Genomic DNA, 21,033 nt, shown 5'->3' on the forward strand with positions numbered 1-21,033 from the left:
CCCTGTATTTACATATCTGCCACTGTGCAGGAGAATCCGTATAGGTGTTCGAGTGTTAGAACCGTAATGCGCAAGAAATGGTATGTAAACCCCGTATTTACATATCTGCCACTGTGCAGGAGAATCCGTATAGGTGTTCGAGTGTTCGAACCGTATTGCGCCAGAAATGGTACGGAAACCCCGTATTTACATATCTGCCACTGTGCAGGAGAATCCGTATAGGTGTTCGAGTGTTCGAACCGTATTGCGCAAGAAATGGTACGGAAACCCCGTATTTACATATCTGCCACTGTGCAGGACAATCCGTATAGGTGTTCGGGTGTTCGAACCGTAATGCGCAAGAAATGGTACGGAAACCCCGTATTTACATATCTGCCACTTTGCAGGAGAATCCGTATAGGTGTTCGAGTGTTCGAACCGTAATGCGCAAGAAATGGTACGGAAACCCCGTATTTACATAACTGCCACTGTGCAGGAGAATCCGTATACGTGTTCGAGTGTTAGAACCGTAATGCGCAAGAAATGGTATGTAAACCCCGTATTTACATATCTGCCACTGTGCACGAGAATCCGTATAGGTGTTCGAGTGTTCGAACCGTATTGCGCAAGAAATGGTACGAAAACCCTGTATTTACATATCTGCCACTGTGCAGGAGAATCCGTATAGGTGTTCGAGTGTTTGAACCGTAATGCGCAAGAAATGGTATGTAAACCCCGTATTTACATATCTGCCACTGTGTAGGACAATCCGTATAGGTGTTCGAGTGTTCGAACCGTATTGCGCCAGAAATGGTACGGAAACCCCGTATTTACATATCTGCCACTGTGCAGGACAATCCGTATAGGTGTTCGAGTGTTCGAACCGTAATGCGCAAGAAATGGTACGGAAACCCCGTATTTACATATCTGCCACTGTGCAGGGGAATCCGTATAGGTGTTCGAGTGTTCGAACCGTAATACGCAAGAAATGGTATGTAAACCCCGTATTTACATATCTGCCACTGTACAAGAGAATCCGTATAGGTGTTCGAGTGTTCGAACCGTAATGCGCAAGAAATGGTACGGAAACCCCGTATTTACATATCTGCCACTGTGCAGGAGAATCTGTATAGGTGTTCGAGTGTTCGAACCGTAATGCGCAAGAAATGGTACGGAAACCCCGTATTTACATAAATGCCACTGTGCAGGAGAATCCGTATAGGTTTTCGAGTGTTCGAACCGTAATGCGCAAGAAATGGTATGTAAACCCCGTATTTACATATCTGCCACTGTGCAGGTGAATCCGTATAGGTGTTCGAGTGTTCGAACCGTATTGCGCAAGAAATGGTACGGAAACCCCATATTTACATATCTGCCACTGTGTAGGACAATCCGTATAGGTGTTCGAGTGTTAGAACCGTAATGCACAAGAAATGGTATGTAAACCCCGTATTTACATATCTGCCACTGTGCAGGAGAATCCGTATAGGTGTTCGAGTGTTCGAACCGTATTGCGCAAGAAATGGTACGGAAACCCTGTATTTACATATCTGCCGCTGTGCAGGAGAATCCGTATAGGTGTTCCAGTGTTAGAACCGTAATGCGCAAGAAATGGTATGTAAACCCCGTATTTACATATCTGCCACTGTGCAGGAGAATCCGTATAGGTGTTCGAGTGTTCGAACCGTATTGCGCCAGAAATGGTACGGAAACCCCGTATTTACATATCTGCCACTGTGCAGGAGAATCCGTATAGGTGTTCGAGTGTTCGAACCGTATTGCGCAAGAAATGGTACGGAAACCCCGTATTTACATATCTGCCACTGTGCAGGACAATCCGTATAGGTGTTCGAGTGTTCGAACCGTAATGCGCAAAAAATGGTACGGAAACCCCGTATTTACATATCTGCCACTGTGCACGAGAATCTGTATAGGTGTTCGAGTGTTCGAACCGTATTGCGCAAGAAATGGTACGGAAACCCTGTATTTACATATCTGCCACTGTGCAGGAGAATCCGTATACGTGTTCGAGTGTTTGAACCGTAATGCGCAAGAAATGGTATGTAAACCCCGTATTTACATATCTGCCAGTGTGTAGGACAATCCGTATAGGTGTTCGAGTGTTCGAACCGTATTGCGCCAGAAATGGTACGGAAACCCCGTATTTACATATCTGCCACTGTGCAGGACAATCCGTATAGGTGTTCGAGTGTTCGAACCGTAATGCGCAAGAAATGGTACGGAAACCCCGTATTTACATATCTGCCACTGTGCAGGGGAATCCGTATAGGTGTTCGAGTGTTCGAACCGTAATACGCAAGAAATGGTATGTAAACCCCGTATTTACATATCTGCCACTGTACAAGAGAATCCGTATAGGTGTTCGAGTGTTCGAACCGTAATGCGCAAGAAATGGTACGGAAACCCCGTATTTACATATCTGCCACTGTGCAGGAGAATCTGTATAGGTGTTCGAGTGTTCGAACCGTAATGCGCAAGAAATGGTATGGAAACCCCGTATTTACATAAATGCCACTGTGCAGGAGAATCCGTATAGGTTTTCGAGTGTTCGAACCGTAATGCGCAAGAAATGGTATGTAAACCCCGTATTTACATATCTGCCACTGTGCAGGAGAATCCGTATAAGTGTTCGAGTGTTCGAACCGTATTGCGCAAGAAATGGTACGGAAACCCCATATTTACATATCTGCCACTGTGTAGGACAATCCGTATAGGTGTTCGAGTGTTAGAACCGTAATGCGCAAGAAATGGTATGTAAACCCCGTATTTACATATCTGCCACTGTGCAGAAGAATCCGTATAGGTGTTCGAGTGTTCGAACCGTATTGCGCCAGAAATGGTACGGAAACCCCGTATTTACATATCTGCCACTGTGCAGGAGAATCCGTATAGGTGTTCGAGTGTTCGAACCGTATTGCGCAAGAAATGGTACGGAAACCCCGTATTTACATATCTGCCACTGTGCAGGACAATCCGTATAGGTGTTCGGGTGTTCGAACCGTAATGCGCAAGAAATGGTACGGAAACCCCGTATTTACATATCTGCCACTGTGCAGGAGAATCCGTATACGTGTTCGAGTTTTAGAACCGTAATGCGCAAGAAATGGTATGTAAAACCCGTATTTACATATCTTCCACTGTGCACGAGAATCCGTATAGGTGTTCGAGTGTTCGAACCGTATTGCGCAAGAAATGGTACGGAAACCCTGTATTTACATATCTGCCACTGTGCAGGAGAATCCGTATAGGTGTTCGAGTGTTTGAACCGTAATGCGCAAGAAATGGTATGTAAAGCCCATATTTACATATCTGCCACTGTGTAGGACAATCCGTATAGGTGTTCGAGTGTTCGAACCGTATTGCGCCAGAAATGGTACGGAAACCCCGTATTTACATATCTGCCACTGTGCAGGACAATCCGTATAGGTGTTCGAGTGTTCGAACCGTAATGCGCAAGAAATGGTACGAAAACCCCGTATTTACATATCTGCCACTGTGCAGGGGAATCCGTATAGGTGTTCGAGTGTTCGAACTGTAATGCGCAAGAAATGGTATGTAAACCCCGTATTTACATATCTGCCACTGTACAAGAGAATCCGTATAGGTGTTCGAGTGTTCGAACCGCAATGCGCAAGAAATGGTACGGAAACCCCGTATTTACATATCTGCCACTGTGCAGGAGAATCTGTATAGGTGTTCGAGTGTTCGAACCGTAATGCGCAAGAAATGGTATGGAAACCCCGTATTTACATAAATGCCACTGTGCAGGAGAATCCGTATAGGTTTTCGAGTGTTCGAACCGTAATGCGCAAGAAATGGTATGTAAACCCCGTATTTACATATCTGCCACTGTGCAGGAGAATCCGTATAGGTGTTCGAGTGTTCGAACCGTATTGCGCAAGAAATGGTACGGAAACCCCATATTTACATATCTGCCACTGTGCAGGACAATCCGTATAGGTGTTCGAGTGTTCGAACCGTAATGCGCAAGAAATGGTACGGAAACCCCGTATTTAAATATCTGCCACTGTGCAGGAGAATCCGTATAGGTGTTCGAGTGTTCGAACCGTAATGCGCAAGAAATGGTACGGAAACCCCGTATTTACATATCTGCCACTGTGCAGGAGAATCCGTATAGGTGTTCGAGTGTTAGAACCGTAATGCGCAAGAAATGGTATGTAAACCCCGTATTTACATATCTGCCACTGTGCACGAGAATCCGTATAGGTGTTCGAGTGTTCGAACCGTATTGCGCAAGAAATGGTACGGAAACCCTGTATTTACTTATCTGCCACTGTGCAGGAGAATCCGTATAGGTGTTCGAGTGTTAGAACCGTAATGCGCAAGAAATGGTATGTAAACCCCGTATTTACATGTCTGCCACTGTGTAGGAGAATCCGTATAGGTGTTCGAGTGTTCGAACCGTATCGCGCCAGAAATGGTACGGAAACCCCGTATTTACATATCTGCCACTGTGCAGGACAATCCGTATATTTGTTCGAGTGTTCGAACCGTAATGCGCAAGAAATGATACGGAAACCCCGTATTTACATATCTGCCACTGTGCAGGGGAATCCGTATAGATGTTCGAGTGTTCGAACCGTAATGCGCAAGAAATGGTATGTATACCCCGTATTTACATATCTGCCACTGTACAAGAGAATCCGTATAGGTGTTCGAGTGTTCGAACCGTAATGCGCAAGAAATGGTACGGAAACCCCGTATTTACATATCTGCCACTGTGCAGGGGAATCCGTATAGGTGTTCGAGTGTTCGAACCGTAATGCGCAAGAAATGGTATGTAAACCCCGTATTTACATATCTGCCACTGTACAGGAGAATCCGTATAGGTGTTCGAGTGTTCGAACCGTAACGCGCAAGAAATGGTACGGAAACCCCGTATTTACATATCTGCCACTGTGCAGGAGAATCCGTATAGGTGTTCGAGTGTTCGAACCGTAATGCGCAAGAAATGGTACGGAAACCGCGTATTTACATATCTGCCACTGTGCAGGACAATCCGTATAGGTGTTCGAGTGTTCGAACCGTATTGCGCAAGAAATGGTACGGAAACCCCGTATTTACATATCTGCCACTGTGCAGGACAATCCGTATAGGTGTTCGAGTGTTCGAACCGTAATGCGCAAAAAATGGTACGGAAACCCCGTATTTACATATCTGCCACTGTGCACGAGAATCTGTATAGGTGTTCGAGTGTTCGAACCGTATTGCGCAAGAAATGGTACGGAAACCCTGTATTTACATATCTGCCACTGTGCAGGAGAATCCGTATACGTGTTCGAGTGTTTGAACCGTAATGCGCAAGAAATGGTATGTAAACCCCGTATTTACATATCTGCCAGTGTGTAGGACAATCCGTATAGGTGTTCGAGTGTTCGAACCGTATTGCGCCAGAAATGGTACGGAAACCCCGTATTTACATATCTGCCACTGTGCAGGACAATCCGTATAGGTGTTCGAGTGTTCGAACCGTAATGCGCAAGAAATGGTACGGAAACCCCGTATTTACATATCTGCCACTGTGCAGGGGAATCCGTATAGGTGTTCGAGTGTTCGAACCGTAATACGCAAGAAATGGTATGTAAACCCCGTATTTACATATCTGCCACTGTACAAGAGAATCCGTATAGGTGTTCGAGTGTTCGAACCGTAATGCGCAAGAAATGGTACGGAAACCCCGTATTTACATATCTGCCACTGTGCAGGAGAATCTGTATAGGTGTTCGAGTGTTCGAACCGTAATGCGCAAGAAATGGTATGGAAACCCCGTATTTACATAAATGCCACTGTGCAGGAGAATCCGTATAGGTTTTCGAGTGTTCGAACCGTAATGCGCAAGAAATGGTATGTAAACCCCGTATTTACATATCTGCCACTGTGCAGGAGAATCCGTATAAGTGTTCGAGTGTTCGAACCGTATTGCGCAAGAAATGGTACGGAAACCCCATATTTACATATCTGCCACTGTGTAGGACAATCCGTATAGGTGTTCGAGTGTTAGAACCGTAATGCGCAAGAAATGGTATGTAAACCCCGTATTTACATATCTGCCACTGTGCAGAAGAATCCGTATAGGTGTTCGAGTGTTCGAACCGTATTGCGCCAGAAATGGTACGGAAACCCCGTATTTACATATCTGCCACTGTGCAGGAGAATCCGTATAGGTGTTCGAGTGTTCGAACCGTATTGCGCAAGAAATGGTACGGAAACCCCGTATTTACATATCTGCCACTGTGCAGGACAATCCGTATAGGTGTTCGGGTGTTCGAACCGTAATGCGCAAGAAATGGTACGGAAACCCCGTATTTACATATCTGCCACTGTGCAGGAGAATCCGTATACGTGTTCGAGTTTTAGAACCGTAATGCGCAAGAAATGGTATGTAAAACCCGTATTTACATATCTTCCACTGTGCACGAGAATCCGTATAGGTGTTCGAGTGTTCGAACCGTATTGCGCAAGAAATGGTACGGAAACCCTGTATTTACATATCTGCCACTGTGCAGGAGAATCCGTATAGGTGTTCGAGTGTTTGAACCGTAATGCGCAAGAAATGGTATGTAAAGCCCATATTTACATATCTGCCACTGTGTAGGACAATCCGTATAGGTGTTCGAGTGTTCGAACCGTATTGCGCCAGAAATGGTACGGAAACCCCGTATTTACATATCTGCCACTGTGCAGGACAATCCGTATAGGTGTTCGAGTGTTCGAACCGTAATGCGCAAGAAATGGTACGAAAACCCCGTATTTACATATCTGCCACTGTGCAGGGGAATCCGTATAGGTGTTCGAGTGTTCGAACTGTAATGCGCAAGAAATGGTATGTAAACCCCGTATTTACATATCTGCCACTGTACAAGAGAATCCGTATAGGTGTTCGAGTGTTCGAACCGCAATGCGCAAGAAATGGTACGGAAACCCCGTATTTACATATCTGCCACTGTGCAGGAGAATCTGTATAGGTGTTCGAGTGTTCGAACCGTAATGCGCAAGAAATGGTATGGAAACCCCGTATTTACATAAATGCCACTGTGCAGGAGAATCCGTATAGGTTTTCGAGTGTTCGAACCGTAATGCGCAAGAAATGGTATGTAAACCCCGTATTTACATATCTGCCACTGTGCAGGAGAATCCGTATAGGTGTTCGAGTGTTCGAACCGTATTGCGCAAGAAATGGTACGGAAACCCCATATTTACATATCTGCCACTGTGCAGGACAATCCGTATAGGTGTTCGAGTGTTCGAACCGTAATGCGCAAGAAATGGTACGGAAACCCCGTATTTAAATATCTGCCACTGTGCAGGAGAATCCGTATAGGTGTTCGAGTGTTCGAACCGTAATGCGCAAGAAATGGTACGGAAACCCCGTATTTACATATCTGCCACTGTGCAGGAGAATCCGTATAGGTGTTCGAGTGTTAGAACCGTAATGCGCAAGAAATGGTATGTAAACCCCGTATTTACATATCTGCCACTGTGCACGAGAATCCGTATAGGTGTTCGAGTGTTCGAACCGTATTGCGCAAGAAATGGTACGGAAACCCTGTATTTACTTATCTGCCACTGTGCAGGAGAATCCGTATAGGTGTTCGAGTGTTAGAACCGTAATGCGCAAGAAATGGTATGTAAACCCCGTATTTACATGTCTGCCACTGTGTAGGAGAATCCGTATAGGTGTTCGAGTGTTCGAACCGTATCGCGCCAGAAATGGTACGGAAACCCCGTATTTACATATCTGCCACTGTGCAGGACAATCCGTATATTTGTTCGAGTGTTCGAACCGTAATGCGCAAGAAATGATACGGAAACCCCGTATTTACATATCTGCCACTGTGCAGGGGAATCCGTATAGATGTTCGAGTGTTCGAACCGTAATGCGCAAGAAATGGTATGTATACCCCGTATTTACATATCTGCCACTGTACAAGAGAATCCGTATAGGTGTTCGAGTGTTCGAACCGTAATGCGCAAGAAATGGTACGGAAACCCCGTATTTACATATCTGCCACTGTGCAGGGGAATCCGTATAGGTGTTCGAGTGTTCGAACCGTAATGCGCAAGAAATGGTATGTAAACCCCGTATTTACATATCTGCCACTGTACAGGAGAATCCGTATAGGTGTTCGAGTGTTCGAACCGTAACGCGCAAGAAATGGTACGGAAACCCCGTATTTACATATCTGCCACTGTGCAGGAGAATCCGTATAGGTGTTCGAGTGTTCGAACCGTAATGCGCAAGAAATGGTACGGAAACCGCGTATTTACATATCTGCCACTGTGCAGGAGAATCCGTATAGGTGTTCGAGTGTTCGAACCGTAATGCGCAAGAAATGGTACGGAAACCCCGTATTTACATATCTGCCACTGTGCAGGAGAATCCGTATACGTGTTCGAGTTTTAGAACCGTAATGCGCAAGAAATGGTATGTAAAACCCGTATTTACATATCTTCCACTATGCACGAGAATCCGTATAGGTGTTCGAGTGTTCGAACCGTATTGCGCAAGAAATGGTACGGAAACCCTGTATTTACATATCTGCCACTGTGCAGGAGAATCCGTATAGGTGTTCGAGTGTTTGAACCGTAATGCGCAAGAAATGGTATGTAAACCCCATATTTACATATCTGCCACTGTGTAGGACAATCCGTATAGGTGTTCGAGTGTTCGAACCGTATTGCGCCAGAAATGGTACGGAAACCCCGTATTTACATATCTGCCACTGTGCAGGACAATCCGTATAGGTGTTCGAGTGTTCGAACCGTAATGCGCAAGAAATGGTACGAAAACCCCGTATTTACATATCTGCCACTGTGCAGGGGAATCCGTATAGGTGTTCGAGTGTTCGAACTGTAATGCGCAAGAAATGGTATGTAAACCCCGTATTTACATATCTGCCACTGTACAAGAGAATCCGTATAGGTGTTCGAGTGTTCGAACCGCAATGCGCAAGAAATGGTACGGAAACCCCGTATTTACATATCTGCCACTGTGCAGGAGAATCTGTATAGGTGTTCGAGTGTTCGAACCGTAATGCGCAAGAAATGGTATGGAAACCCCGTATTTACATAAATGCCACTGTGCAGGAGAATCCGTATAGGTTTTCGAGTGTTCGAACCGTAATGCGCAAGAAATGGTATGTAAACCCCGTATTTACATATCTGCCACTGTGCAGGAGAATCCGTATAGGTGTTCGAGTGTTCGAACCGTATTGCGCAAGAAATGGTACGGAAACCCCATATTTACATATCTGCCACTGTGCAGGACAATCCGTATAGGTGTTCGAGTGTTCGAACCGTAATGCGCAAGAAATGGTACGGAAACCCCGTATTTACATATCTGCCACTGTGCAGGAGAATCCGTATAGGTGTTCGAGTGTTCGAACCGTAATGCGCAAGAAATGGTACGGAAACCCCGTATTTACATATCTGCCACTGTGTAGGAGAATCCGTATAGGTGTTCGAGTGTTAGAACCGTAATGCGCAAGAAATGGTATGTAAACCCCGTATTTACATATCTGCCACTGTGCACGAGAATCCGTATAGGTGTTCGAGTGTTCGAACCGTATTGCGGAAGAAATGGTACGGAAACCCTGTATTTACTTATCTGCCACTGTGCAGGAGAATCCGTATAGGTGTTCGAGTGTTAGAACCGTAATGCGCAAGAAATGGTATGTAAACCCCGTATTTACATGTCTGCCACTGTGTAGGAGAATCCGTATAGGTGTTCGAGTGTTCGAACCGTATCGCGCCAGAAATGGTACGGAAACCCCGTATTTACATATCTGCCACTGTGCAGGACAATCCGTATATTTGTTCGAGTGTTCGAACCGTAATGCGCAAGAAATGATACGGAAACCCCGTATTTACATATCTGCCACTGTGCAGGGGAATCCGTATAGGTGTTCGAGTGTTCGAACCGTAATGCGCAAGAAATGGTATGTATACCCCGTATTTACATATCTGCCACTGTACAAGAGAATCCGTATAGGTGTTCGAGTGTTCGAACCGTAATGCGCAAGAAATGGTACGGAAACCCCGTATTTACATATCTGCCACTGTGCAGGGGAATCCGTATATATGTTCGAGTGTTCGAACCGTAATGCGCAAGAAATGGTATGTAAACCCCGTATTTACATATCTGCCACTGTACAGGAGAATCCGTATAGGTGTTCGAGTGTTCGAACCGTAACGCGCAAGAAATGGTACGGAAACCCCGTATTTACATATCTGCCACTGTGCAGGAGAATCCGTATAGGTGTTCGAGTGTTCGAACCGTAATGCGCAAGAAATGGTACGGAAACCGCGTATTTACATGTCTGCCACTGTGCAGGAGAATCCGTATAGGTGTTCGAGTGTTCGAACCGTAATGCGCAAGAAATGGTATCTAAACCCCGTATTTACATATCTGCCACTGTGCAGGAGAATCCATGTAGGTGTTCGAGTGTTCGAACCGTAATGCGCAAGAAATGGTACGTAAACCCCGTATTTACATATCTGCCACTGTGCAGGAGAATCTGTATAGGTGTTCGAGTGTTCGAACCGTAATGCGCAAGAAATGGTATGGAAACCCCGTATTTACATATCTGCCACTGTACAGGAGAATCCGTATAGGTTTTCGAGTGTTCGAACCGTAATGCGCAAGAAATGGTATGTAAACCCCGTATTTACATATCTGCCACTGTGCAGGAGAATCCGTATAGGTGTTCGAGTGTTCGAACCGTAATGCGCAAGAAATGGTACGGGAACCCCGTATTTACATATCTGCCACTGTGCAGGAGAATCCGTATAGGTGTTCGAGTGTTAGAACCGTAATGCGCAAGAAATGGTATGTAAACTCCGTATTTACATATCTGCCACTGTGCACGAGAATCCGTATAGGTGTTCGAGTGTTCAAACCGTATTGCGCAAGAAATGGTACGGAAACCCTGTATTTACATATCTGCCACCGTGCTGGAGAATCCGTATAGGTGTTCGAGTGTTAGAACTGTAATGCGCAAGAAATGGTATGTAAACCCCGTATTTACATATCTGCCACTGTGCAGGAGAATCCGTATAGGTGTTCGAGTGTTCGAACCGTATTGCGCAAGAAATGGTACGGAAACCCCGTATTTACATATCTGCCACTGTGCAGGACAATCCGTATAGGTGTTCGGGTGTTCGAACCGTAATGCGCAAGAAATGGTACGGAAACCCCGTATTTACATATCTGCCACTTTGCAGGAGAATCCGTATAGGTGTTCGAGTGTTCGAACCGTAATGCGCAAGAAATGGTACGGAAACCCCGTATTTACATATCTGCCACTGTGCAGGGGAATCCGTATAGGTGTTCGAGTGTTCGAACCGTAATGCGCAAGAAATGGTATGTAAACCCCGTATTTACATATCTGCCACTGTGCACGAGAATCCGTATAGGTGTTCGAGTGTTCGAACCGTAATGCGCAAGAAATGGTACGGAAACCCCGTATTTACGTATCTGCTACTGTGCAGGAGAATCCATATAGGTGTTCGAGTGTTCGAACCGTAATGCGCAAAAAATGGTACGGAAACCCCGTATTTACTTATCTGCCACTGTGCAGGAGAATCCGTATAGGTGTTCGAGTGTTCGAACCGTAATGCGCAAGAAATGGTATCTGAACCCCGTATTTACATATCTGCCACTGTGCAGGAGAATCCATATAGGTGTTCGAGTGTTCGAACCGTAATGCGCAAGAAATGGTACGGAAACCCCGTATTTACATATCTGCCACTGTGCAGGAGAATCCATATAGGTGTTCGAGTGTTCGAACCGTATTGCGCAAGAAATGGTATGGAAACCCCGTATTTACATATCTGCCACAGTGCAGGAGAATCCGTATAGGTTTTCGAGTGTTCGAACCGTAATGCGCAAGAAATGGTATGGAAACCCCGTATTTACATATCTGCCACAGTGCAGGAGAATCCGTATAGGTTTTCGAGTGTTCGAACCGTAATGCGCAAGAAATGGTACGGAAACCCCGTATTTACATATCTGCCACTGTGCAGGAGAATCCGTATAGGTGTTCGAGTGTTCGAACCGTAATGCGCAAGAAATGGTACGGAAACCCCGTATTTACATATCTGCCACTGTGCAGGACAATCCGTATAGGTGTTCGAGTGTTCGAACCGTAATGCGCAAGAAATGGTACGGAAACCCCGTATTTACATATCTGCCACTGTGCAGGAGAATCCGTATAGGTGTTCGAGTGTTCGAACCGTAATGCGCAAGAAATGGTACGGAAACCACGTATTTACATATCTGCCACTGTGCAGGAGAATCCGTATAGGTGTTCGAGTGTTAGAACCGTAATGCGCAAGAAATGGTATGTAAACCCCGTATTTACATATCTGCCACTGTGCACGAGAATCCGTATAGGTGTTCGAGTGTTCGAACCGTATTGCGCAAGAAATGGTACGGAAACCCTGTATTTACATATCTGCCACTGTGCAGGAGAATCCGTATAGGTGTTCGAGTGTTAGAACCGTAATGCGCAAGAAATGGTATGTAAACCCCGTATTTACATATCTGCCACTGTGTAGGAGAATCCGTATAGGTGTTCGAGGGTTCGAACCGTAATGCGCAAGAAATGGTATGTAAACCCCGTATTTACATATCTGCCACTGTGCAGGACAATCCGTATAGGTGTTCGAGTGTTCGAACCGTAATGCGCAAGAAATGGTACGGAAACCCCGTATTTACATATCTGCCACTGTGCAGGAGAATCCGTATAGGTGTTCGAGTGTTCGAACCGTAATGCGCAAAAAATGGTACGGAAACCCCGTATTTACTTATCTGCCACTGTGCAGGAGAATCCGTATAGGTGTTCGAGTGTTCGAACCGTAATGCGCAAGAAATGGTATCTAAACCCCGTATTTACATATCTGCCACTGTGCAGGAGAATCCATATAGGTGTTCGAGTGTTCGAACCGTAATGCGCAAGAAATGGTACGGAAACCCCGTATTTACATATCTGCCACTGTGCAGGAGAATTTGTATAGGTGTTCGAGTGTTCGAACCGTAATGCGCAAGAAATGGTATGGAAACCCCGTATTTACATATCTGCCACAGTGCAGGAGAATCCGTATAGGTGTTCGAGTGTTCGAACCGTAATGCGCAAGAAATGGTACGGAAACCCCGTATTTACATATCTGCCACTGTGCAGGAGAATCCGTATAGGTGTTCGAGTGTTCGAACCGTATTGCGCAAGAAATGGTACGGAAACCCCGTATTTACGTATCTGCCACTGTGCAGGACAATCCGTATAGGTGTTCGATTGTTCGAACCGTAATGCGCAAGAAATGGTACGGAAACCCCGTATTTACATATCTGCCACTGTGCAGGAGAATCCGTATAGGTGTTCGAGTGTTCGAACCGTAATCCGCAAGAAATGGTACGGAAACCCCGTATTTACATATCTGCCACTGTGCAGGAGAATCCGTATAGGTGTTCGAGTGTTAGAACCGTAATGCGCAAGAAATGGTATGTAAACCCCGTATTTACATATCTGCCACTGTGCACGAGAATCCGTATAGTTGTTCGAGTGTTCGAACCGTATTGCGCAAGAAATGGTACGGAAACCCTGTATTTACATATCTGCCACTGTGCAGGAGAATCCGTATAGGTGTTCGAGTGTTAGAACCGTAATGCGCAAGAAATGGTATGTAAACCCCGTATTTACATATCTGCCACTGTGCCGGAGAATCCGTATAGGTGTTCGAGTGTTCGAACCGTATTGCGCCAGAAATGGTACGGAAACCCCGTATTTTCATATCTGCCACTGTGCAGGACAATCCGTATAGGTGTTCGAGTGTTCGAACCGTAATGCGCAAAAAATGGTACGGAAACCCCGTATTTACATATCTGCCACTGTGCAGGGGAATCCGTATAGGTGTTCGAGTGTTCGAACCGTAATGCGCAAGAAATGGTATGTAAACCCCGTATTTACATATCTGCCACTGTGCGGGAGAATCCGTATAGGTGTTCGAGTGTTCGAACCGTAATGCGCAAGAAATGGTACGGAAACCCCGTATTTACGTATCTGCTACTGTGCAGGAGAATCCGTATAGGTGTTCGAGTGTTCGAACCGTAATGCGCAAAAAATGGTACGGAAACCCCGTATTTACTTATCTGCCACTGTGCAGGAGAATCCGTATAGGTGTTCGAGTGTTCGAACCGTAATGCGCAAGAAATGGTATCTAAACCCCGTATTTACATATCTGCCACTGTGCAGGAGAATCCATATAGGTGTTCGAGTGTTCGAACCGTAATGCGCAAGAAATGGTACGGAAACCCCGTATTTACATATCTGCCACTGTGCAGGAGAATCTGTATAGGTGTTCGAGTGTTCGAACCGTAATGCGCAAGAAATGGTATGGAAACCCCGTATTTACATATCTGCCACTGTGCAGGAGAATCCGTATAGGTTTTCGAGTGTTCGAACCGTAATGCCCAAGAAATGGTATGTAAACCCCGTATTTACATATCTGCCACTGTGCAGGAGAATCTGTATAGGTGTTCGAGTATTCGAACCGTATTGCGCAAGAAATGGTACGGAAACCCCGTATTTACATATCTGCCACTGTGCAGGACAATCCGTATAGGTGTTCGAGTGTTCGAACCGTAATGCGCAAGAAATGGTACGGAAACCCCGTATTTACATATCTGCCACTGTGCAGGAGAATCCGTATAGGTGTTCGAGTGTTCGAACCGTAATGCGCAAGAAATGGTACGGAAACCCCGTATTTACATATCTGCCACTGTGCAGGAGAATCCGTATAGGTGTTCGAGTGTTAGAACCGTAATGCGCAAGAAATGGTATGTAAACCCCGTATTTACATATCTGCCACTGTGCACGAGAATCCGTATAGGTGTTCGAGTGTTCGAACCGTATTGCGCAAGAAATGGTACGGAAACCCTGTATTTACATATCTGCCACTGTGCAGGAGAATCCGTATAGGTGTTCGAGTGTTAGAACCGTAATGCGCAAGAAATGGTATGTAAACCCCGTATTTACATATCTGCCACTGTGTAGGAGAATCCGTATAGGTGTTCGAGTGTTCGATTGCGCCAGAAATGGTACGGAAACCCCGTATTTACATATCTGCCACTGTGCAGGACAATCCGTATAGGTGTTCGAGTGTTCGAACCGTAATGCGCAAGAAATGGTACGGAAACCCTGTATTTACATATCTGCCACTGTGCAGGAGAATCCGTATAGGTGTTCGAGTGTTAGAACCGTAATGCGCAAGAAATGGTATGTAAACCCCGTATTTACATATCTGTCACTGTGCAGGAGAATCCGTATAGGTGTTCGAGTGTTCGAACCGTATTGCGCGAGAAATGGTACGGAAACCCCGTATTTTCATATCTGCCACTGTGCAGGACAATCCGTATAGGTGTTCGAGTGTTCGAACCGTAATGCGCAAGAAATGGTACGGAAACCCCGTATTTACATATCTGCCACTGTGCAGGGGAATCCGTATAGGTGTTCGAGTGTTCGAACCGTAATGCGCAAGAAATGGTATGTAAACCCCGTATTTACATATCTGCCACTGTCCAGGACAATCCGTATAGGTGTTCGAGTGTTCGAACCGTAATGCGCAAGAAATGGTACGGAAACCCCGTATTTACATATCTGCCACTATGCAGGAGAATCCGTATAGGTGTTCGAGTGTTCGAACCGTAATGCGCAAGAAATGGTACGGAAACCGCGTATTTACATATCTGCCACTGTGCAGGAGAATCCGTGTAGGTGTTCGAGTGTTCGAACCGTAATGCGCAAGAAATGGTATCTAAACCCCGTATTTACATATCTGCCACTGTGCAGGAGAATCTGTATAGGTGTTCGAGTGTTCGAACCGTAATGCGCAAGAAATGGTACGGAAACCCCGTATTTACATATCTGCCACTGTGCAGGAGAATCCGTATAGGTGTTCGAGTGTTCGAACCGTAATGCGCAAGAAATGGTACGGAAACCCCGTATTTACATATCTGCCACTGTGCAGGAGAATCCGTATAGGTGTTCGAGTGTTAGAACCGTAATGCGCAAGAAATGGTATGTAAACCCCGTATTTACATATCTGCCACTGTGCACGAGAATCCGTATAGGTGTTCGAGTGTTCGAACCGTATTGCGCAAGAAATGGTACGGAAACCTGTATTTACATATCTGCCACTGTGCAGGTGAATCCGTATAGGTGTTCGAGTGTTAGAACCGTAATGCGCAAGAAATGGTATGTAAACCCCGTATTTACATATCTGCCACTGTGTAGGAGAATCCGTATAGGTGTTCGAGTGTTCGAACCGTATTGCGCCAGAAATGGTACGGAAACCCCGTATTTACATATCTGCCACTGTGCAGGACAATCCGTATAGGTGTTCGAGTTTTCGAACCGTAATGCGCAAGAAATGGTACGGAAACCCTGTATTTACATATCTGCCACTGTGCAGGAGAATCCGTATAGGTGTTCGAGTGTTAGAACCGTAATGCGCAAGAAATGGTATGTAAACCCCGTATTTACATATCTGCCACTGTGCAGGAGAATCCGTATAGGTGTTCGAGTGTTCGAACCGTATTGCGCGAGAAATGGTACGGAAACCCCGTATTTTCATATTTGCCACTGTGCAGGGGAATCCGTATAGGTGTTCGAGTGATCGAACCGTAATGCGCAAGAAATGGTACGGAAACCCCGTATTTACATATCTGCCACTGTGCGGGGGAATCCGTATAGGTGTTCGAGTGTTCGAACCGTAATGCGCAAGAAATCGTATGTAAACCCCGTATTTACATATCTGCCACTGTGCAGGACAATCCGTATAGGTGTTCGAGTGTTCGAACCGTAATGCGCAAGAAATGGTACGGAAACCCCGTATTTACATATCTGCCACTGTGCAGGAGAATCCGTATAGGTGTTCGAGTGTTCGAACCGTAATGCGCAAGAAATGGTACGGAAACCGCGTATTTACATATCTGCCACTGTGCAGGAGAATCCGTATAGGTGTTCGAGTGTTCGAACCGTAATGCGCAAGAAATGGTATCTAAACCCCGTATTTACATATCTGCCACTGTGCAGGAGAATCCATATAGGTGTTCGAGTGTTCGAACCGTAATGCGCAAGAAATGGTACGTAAACCCCGTATTTACATATCTGCCACTGTGCAGGAGAATCTGTATAGGTGTTCGAGTGTTCGAACCGTAATGCGCAAGAAATGGTATGGAAACCCCGTATTTACATATCTGCCACTGTACAGGAGAATCCGTATAGGTTTTCGAGTGTTCGAACCGTAATGCGCAAGAAATGGTATGTAAACCCCGTATTTACATATCTGCCACTGTGCAGGAGAATCCGTATAGGTGTTCGAGTGTTCGGACCGTAATGCGCAAGAAATGGTACGGGAACCCCGTATTTACATATCTGCCACTGTGCAGGAGAATCCGTATAGGTGTTCGAGTGTTAGAACCGTAATGCGCAAGAAATGGTATGTAAACCCCGTATTTACATATCTGCCACTGTGCAGGAGAATCCGTATAGGTGTTCGAGTGTTCAAACCGTATTGCGCAAGAAATGGTACGGAAACCCTGTATTTACATATCTGCCACTGTGCAGGAGAATCCGTATAGGTGTTCGAGTGTTAGAACTGTAATGCGCAAGAAATGGTATGTAAACCCCGTATTTACATATCTGCCACTGTGCAGGAGAATCCGTATAGGTGTTCGAGTGTTCGAACCGTATTGCGCCAGAAATGGTACGGAAACCCCGTATTTACATATCTGCCACTGTGCAGGAGAATCCGTATAGGTGTTCGAGTGTTCGAACTGTATTGCGCAAGAAATGGTACGGAAACCCCGTATTTACATATCTGCCACTGTGCAGGACAATCCGTATAGGTGTTCGAGTGTTCGAACCGTAATGCGCAAGAAATGGTACGGAAACCCCGTATTTACATATCTGCCACTGTGCAGGAGAATCCGTATAGGTGTTCGAGTGTTAGAACCGTAATGCGCAAGAAATGGTATGTAAACCCCGTATTTACATATCTGCCACTGTGCAGGAGAATCCGTATAGGTGTTCGAGTGTTCGAACCGTATTGCGCGAGAAATGGTACGGAAACCCCGTATTTTCATATCTGCCACTGTGCAGGACAATCCGTATAGGTGTTCGAGTGTTCGAACCGTAATGCGCAAGAAATGGTACGGAAACCCCGTATTTACATATCTGCCACTGTGCAGGGGAATCCGTATAGGTGTTCGAGTGTTCGAACCGTAATGCGCAAGAAATGGTATGTAAACCCCGTATTTACATATCTGCCACTGTGCAGGACAATCCGTATAGGTGTTCGAGTGTTCGAACCGTAATGCGCAAGAAATGGTACGGAAACCCCGTATTTACATATCTGCCACTGTGCAGGAGAATCCGTATAGGTGTTCGAGTGTTCGAACCATAATCCGCAAGAAATGGTACGGAAACCGCGTATTTACATATCTGCCACTGTGCAGGAGAATCCGTATAGGTGTTCGAGTGTTCGAACCGTAATGCGCAAGAAATGGTATCTAAACCCCGTATTTACATATCTGCCACTGTGCAGGAGAATCCATATAGGTGTTCGAGTGTTCGAACCGTAATGCGCAAGAAATGGTACGGAAACCCCGTATTTACATATCTGCCACTGTGCAGGACAATCCGTATAGGTGTTCGAGTGTTCGAACCGTAATGCGCAAGAAATGGTACGGAAACCCCGTATTTACATATCTGCCACTGTGCAAGAGAATCCGTATAGGTGTTCGAGTGTTCGAACCGTAATGCGCAAGAAATGGTACGGAAACCCCGTATTTACATATCTGCCACTGTGCAGGAGAATCCGTATAGGTGTTCGAGTGTTAGAACCGTAATGCGCAAGAAATGGTATGTAAACCCCGTATTTACATATCTGCCACTGTGCATGAGAATCCGTATAGGTGTTCGAGTGTTCGAACCGTATTGCGCAAGAAATGGTACGGAAACCTGTATTTACATATCTGCCACTGTGCAGGAGAATCCGTATAGGTGTTCGAGTGTTAGAACCGTAATGCGCAAGAAATGGTATGTAAACCCCGTATTTACATATCTGCCACTGTGTAGGAGAATCCGTATAGGTGTTCGAGTGTTCGAACCGTATTGCGCCAGAAATGGTACGGAAACCCCGTATTTACATATCTGCCACTGTGCAGGACAATCCGTATAGGTGTTCGAGTGTTCGAACCGTAATGCGCAAGAAATGGTACGGAAACCCTGTATTTACATATCTGCCACTGTGCAGGAGAATCCGTATAGGTGTTCGAGTGTTAGAACCGTAATGCGCAAGAAATGGTATGTAAACCCCGTATTTACATATCTGCCACTGTGCAGGAGAATCCGTATAGGTGTTCGAGTGTTCGAACCGTATTGCGCGAGAAATGGTACGGATACCCCGTATTTTCATATTTGCCACTGTGCAGGACAATCCGTATAGGTGTTCGAGTGTTCGAACCGTAATGCGCAAGAAATGGTACGGAAACCCCGTATTTACATATCTGCCACTGTGCAGGGGAATCCGTATAGGTGTTCGAGTGTTCGAACCGTAATGCGCAAGAAATGGTATGTAAACCCCGTATTTACATATCTGCCACTGTGCAGGACAATCCGTATAGGTGTTCGAGTGTTCGAACCGTAATGCGCAAGAAATGGTACGGAAACCCCGTATTTACATATCTGCCACTGTGCAGGAGAATCCGTATAGGTGTTCGAGTGTTCGAACCGTAATGCGCAAGAAATGGTACGGAAACCGCGTATTTACATATCTGCCACTGTGCAGGAGAATCCGTATAGGTGTTCGAGTGTTCGAACCGTAATGCGCAAGAAATGGTATCTAAACCCCGTATTTACATATCTGCCACTGTGCAGGAGAATCCATATAGGTGTTCGAGTGTTCGAACCGTAATGCGCAAGAAATGGTACGTAAACCCCGTATTTACATATCTGCCACTGTGCAGGAGAATCTGTATAGGTGTTCGAGTGTTCGAACCGTCATGCGCAAGAAATGGTATGGAAACCCCGTATTTACATATCTGCCACTGTACAGGAGAATCCGTATAGGTTTTCGAGTGTTCGAACCGTAATGCGCAAGAAATGGTATGTAAACCCCGTATTTACATATCTGCCACTGTGCAGGAGAATCCGTATAGGTGTTCGAGTGTTCGGACCGTAATGCGCAAGAAATGGTACGGGAACCCCGTATTTACATATCTGCCACTGTGCAGGAGAATCCGTATAGGTGTTCGAGTGTTAGAACCGTAATGCGCAAGAAATGGTATGTAAACCCCGTATTTACATATCTGCCACTGTGCAGGAGAATCCGTATAGGTGTTCGAGTGTTCAAACCGTATTGCGCAAGAAATGGTACGGAAACCCTGTATTTACATATCTGCCACTGTGCAGGAGAATCCGTATAGGTGTTCGAGTGTTCGAACCGTAATGCGCAAGAAATGGTACGGGAACCCCGTATTTACATATCTACCACTGTGCAGGAGAATCCGTATAGGTGTTCGAGTGTTAGAACCGTAATGCGCAAGAAATGGTATGTAAACCCCGTATTTACATATCTGCCACTGTGCAGGAGAATCCGTATAGGTGTTCGAGTGTTAGAACCGTAATGCGCAAGAAATGGTATGTAAACCCCGTATTTACATATCTGCCACTGTGCAGGAGAATCCGTATAGGTGTTCGAGTGTTCGAACCGTATTGCGCGAGAAATGGTACGGATACCCCGTATTTTCATATTTGCCACTGTGCAGGACAATCCGTATAGGTGTTCGAGTGTTCGAACCGTAATGCGCAAGAAATGGTACGGAAACCCCGTATTTACATATCTGCCACTGTGCAGGGGAATCCGTATAGGTGTTCGAGTGTTCGAACCGTAATGCGCAAGAAATGGTATGTAAACCCCGTATTTACATATCTGCCATTGTGCAGGACAATC

This window comes from Camellia sinensis, unplaced genomic scaffold, assembly GCF_055761805.1.
Source record: "Camellia sinensis isolate YWXY unplaced genomic scaffold, ASM5576180v1 Unanchor4, whole genome shotgun sequence".
NCBI classification, from domain to species: domain Eukaryota; kingdom Viridiplantae; phylum Streptophyta; class Magnoliopsida; order Ericales; family Theaceae; genus Camellia; species Camellia sinensis.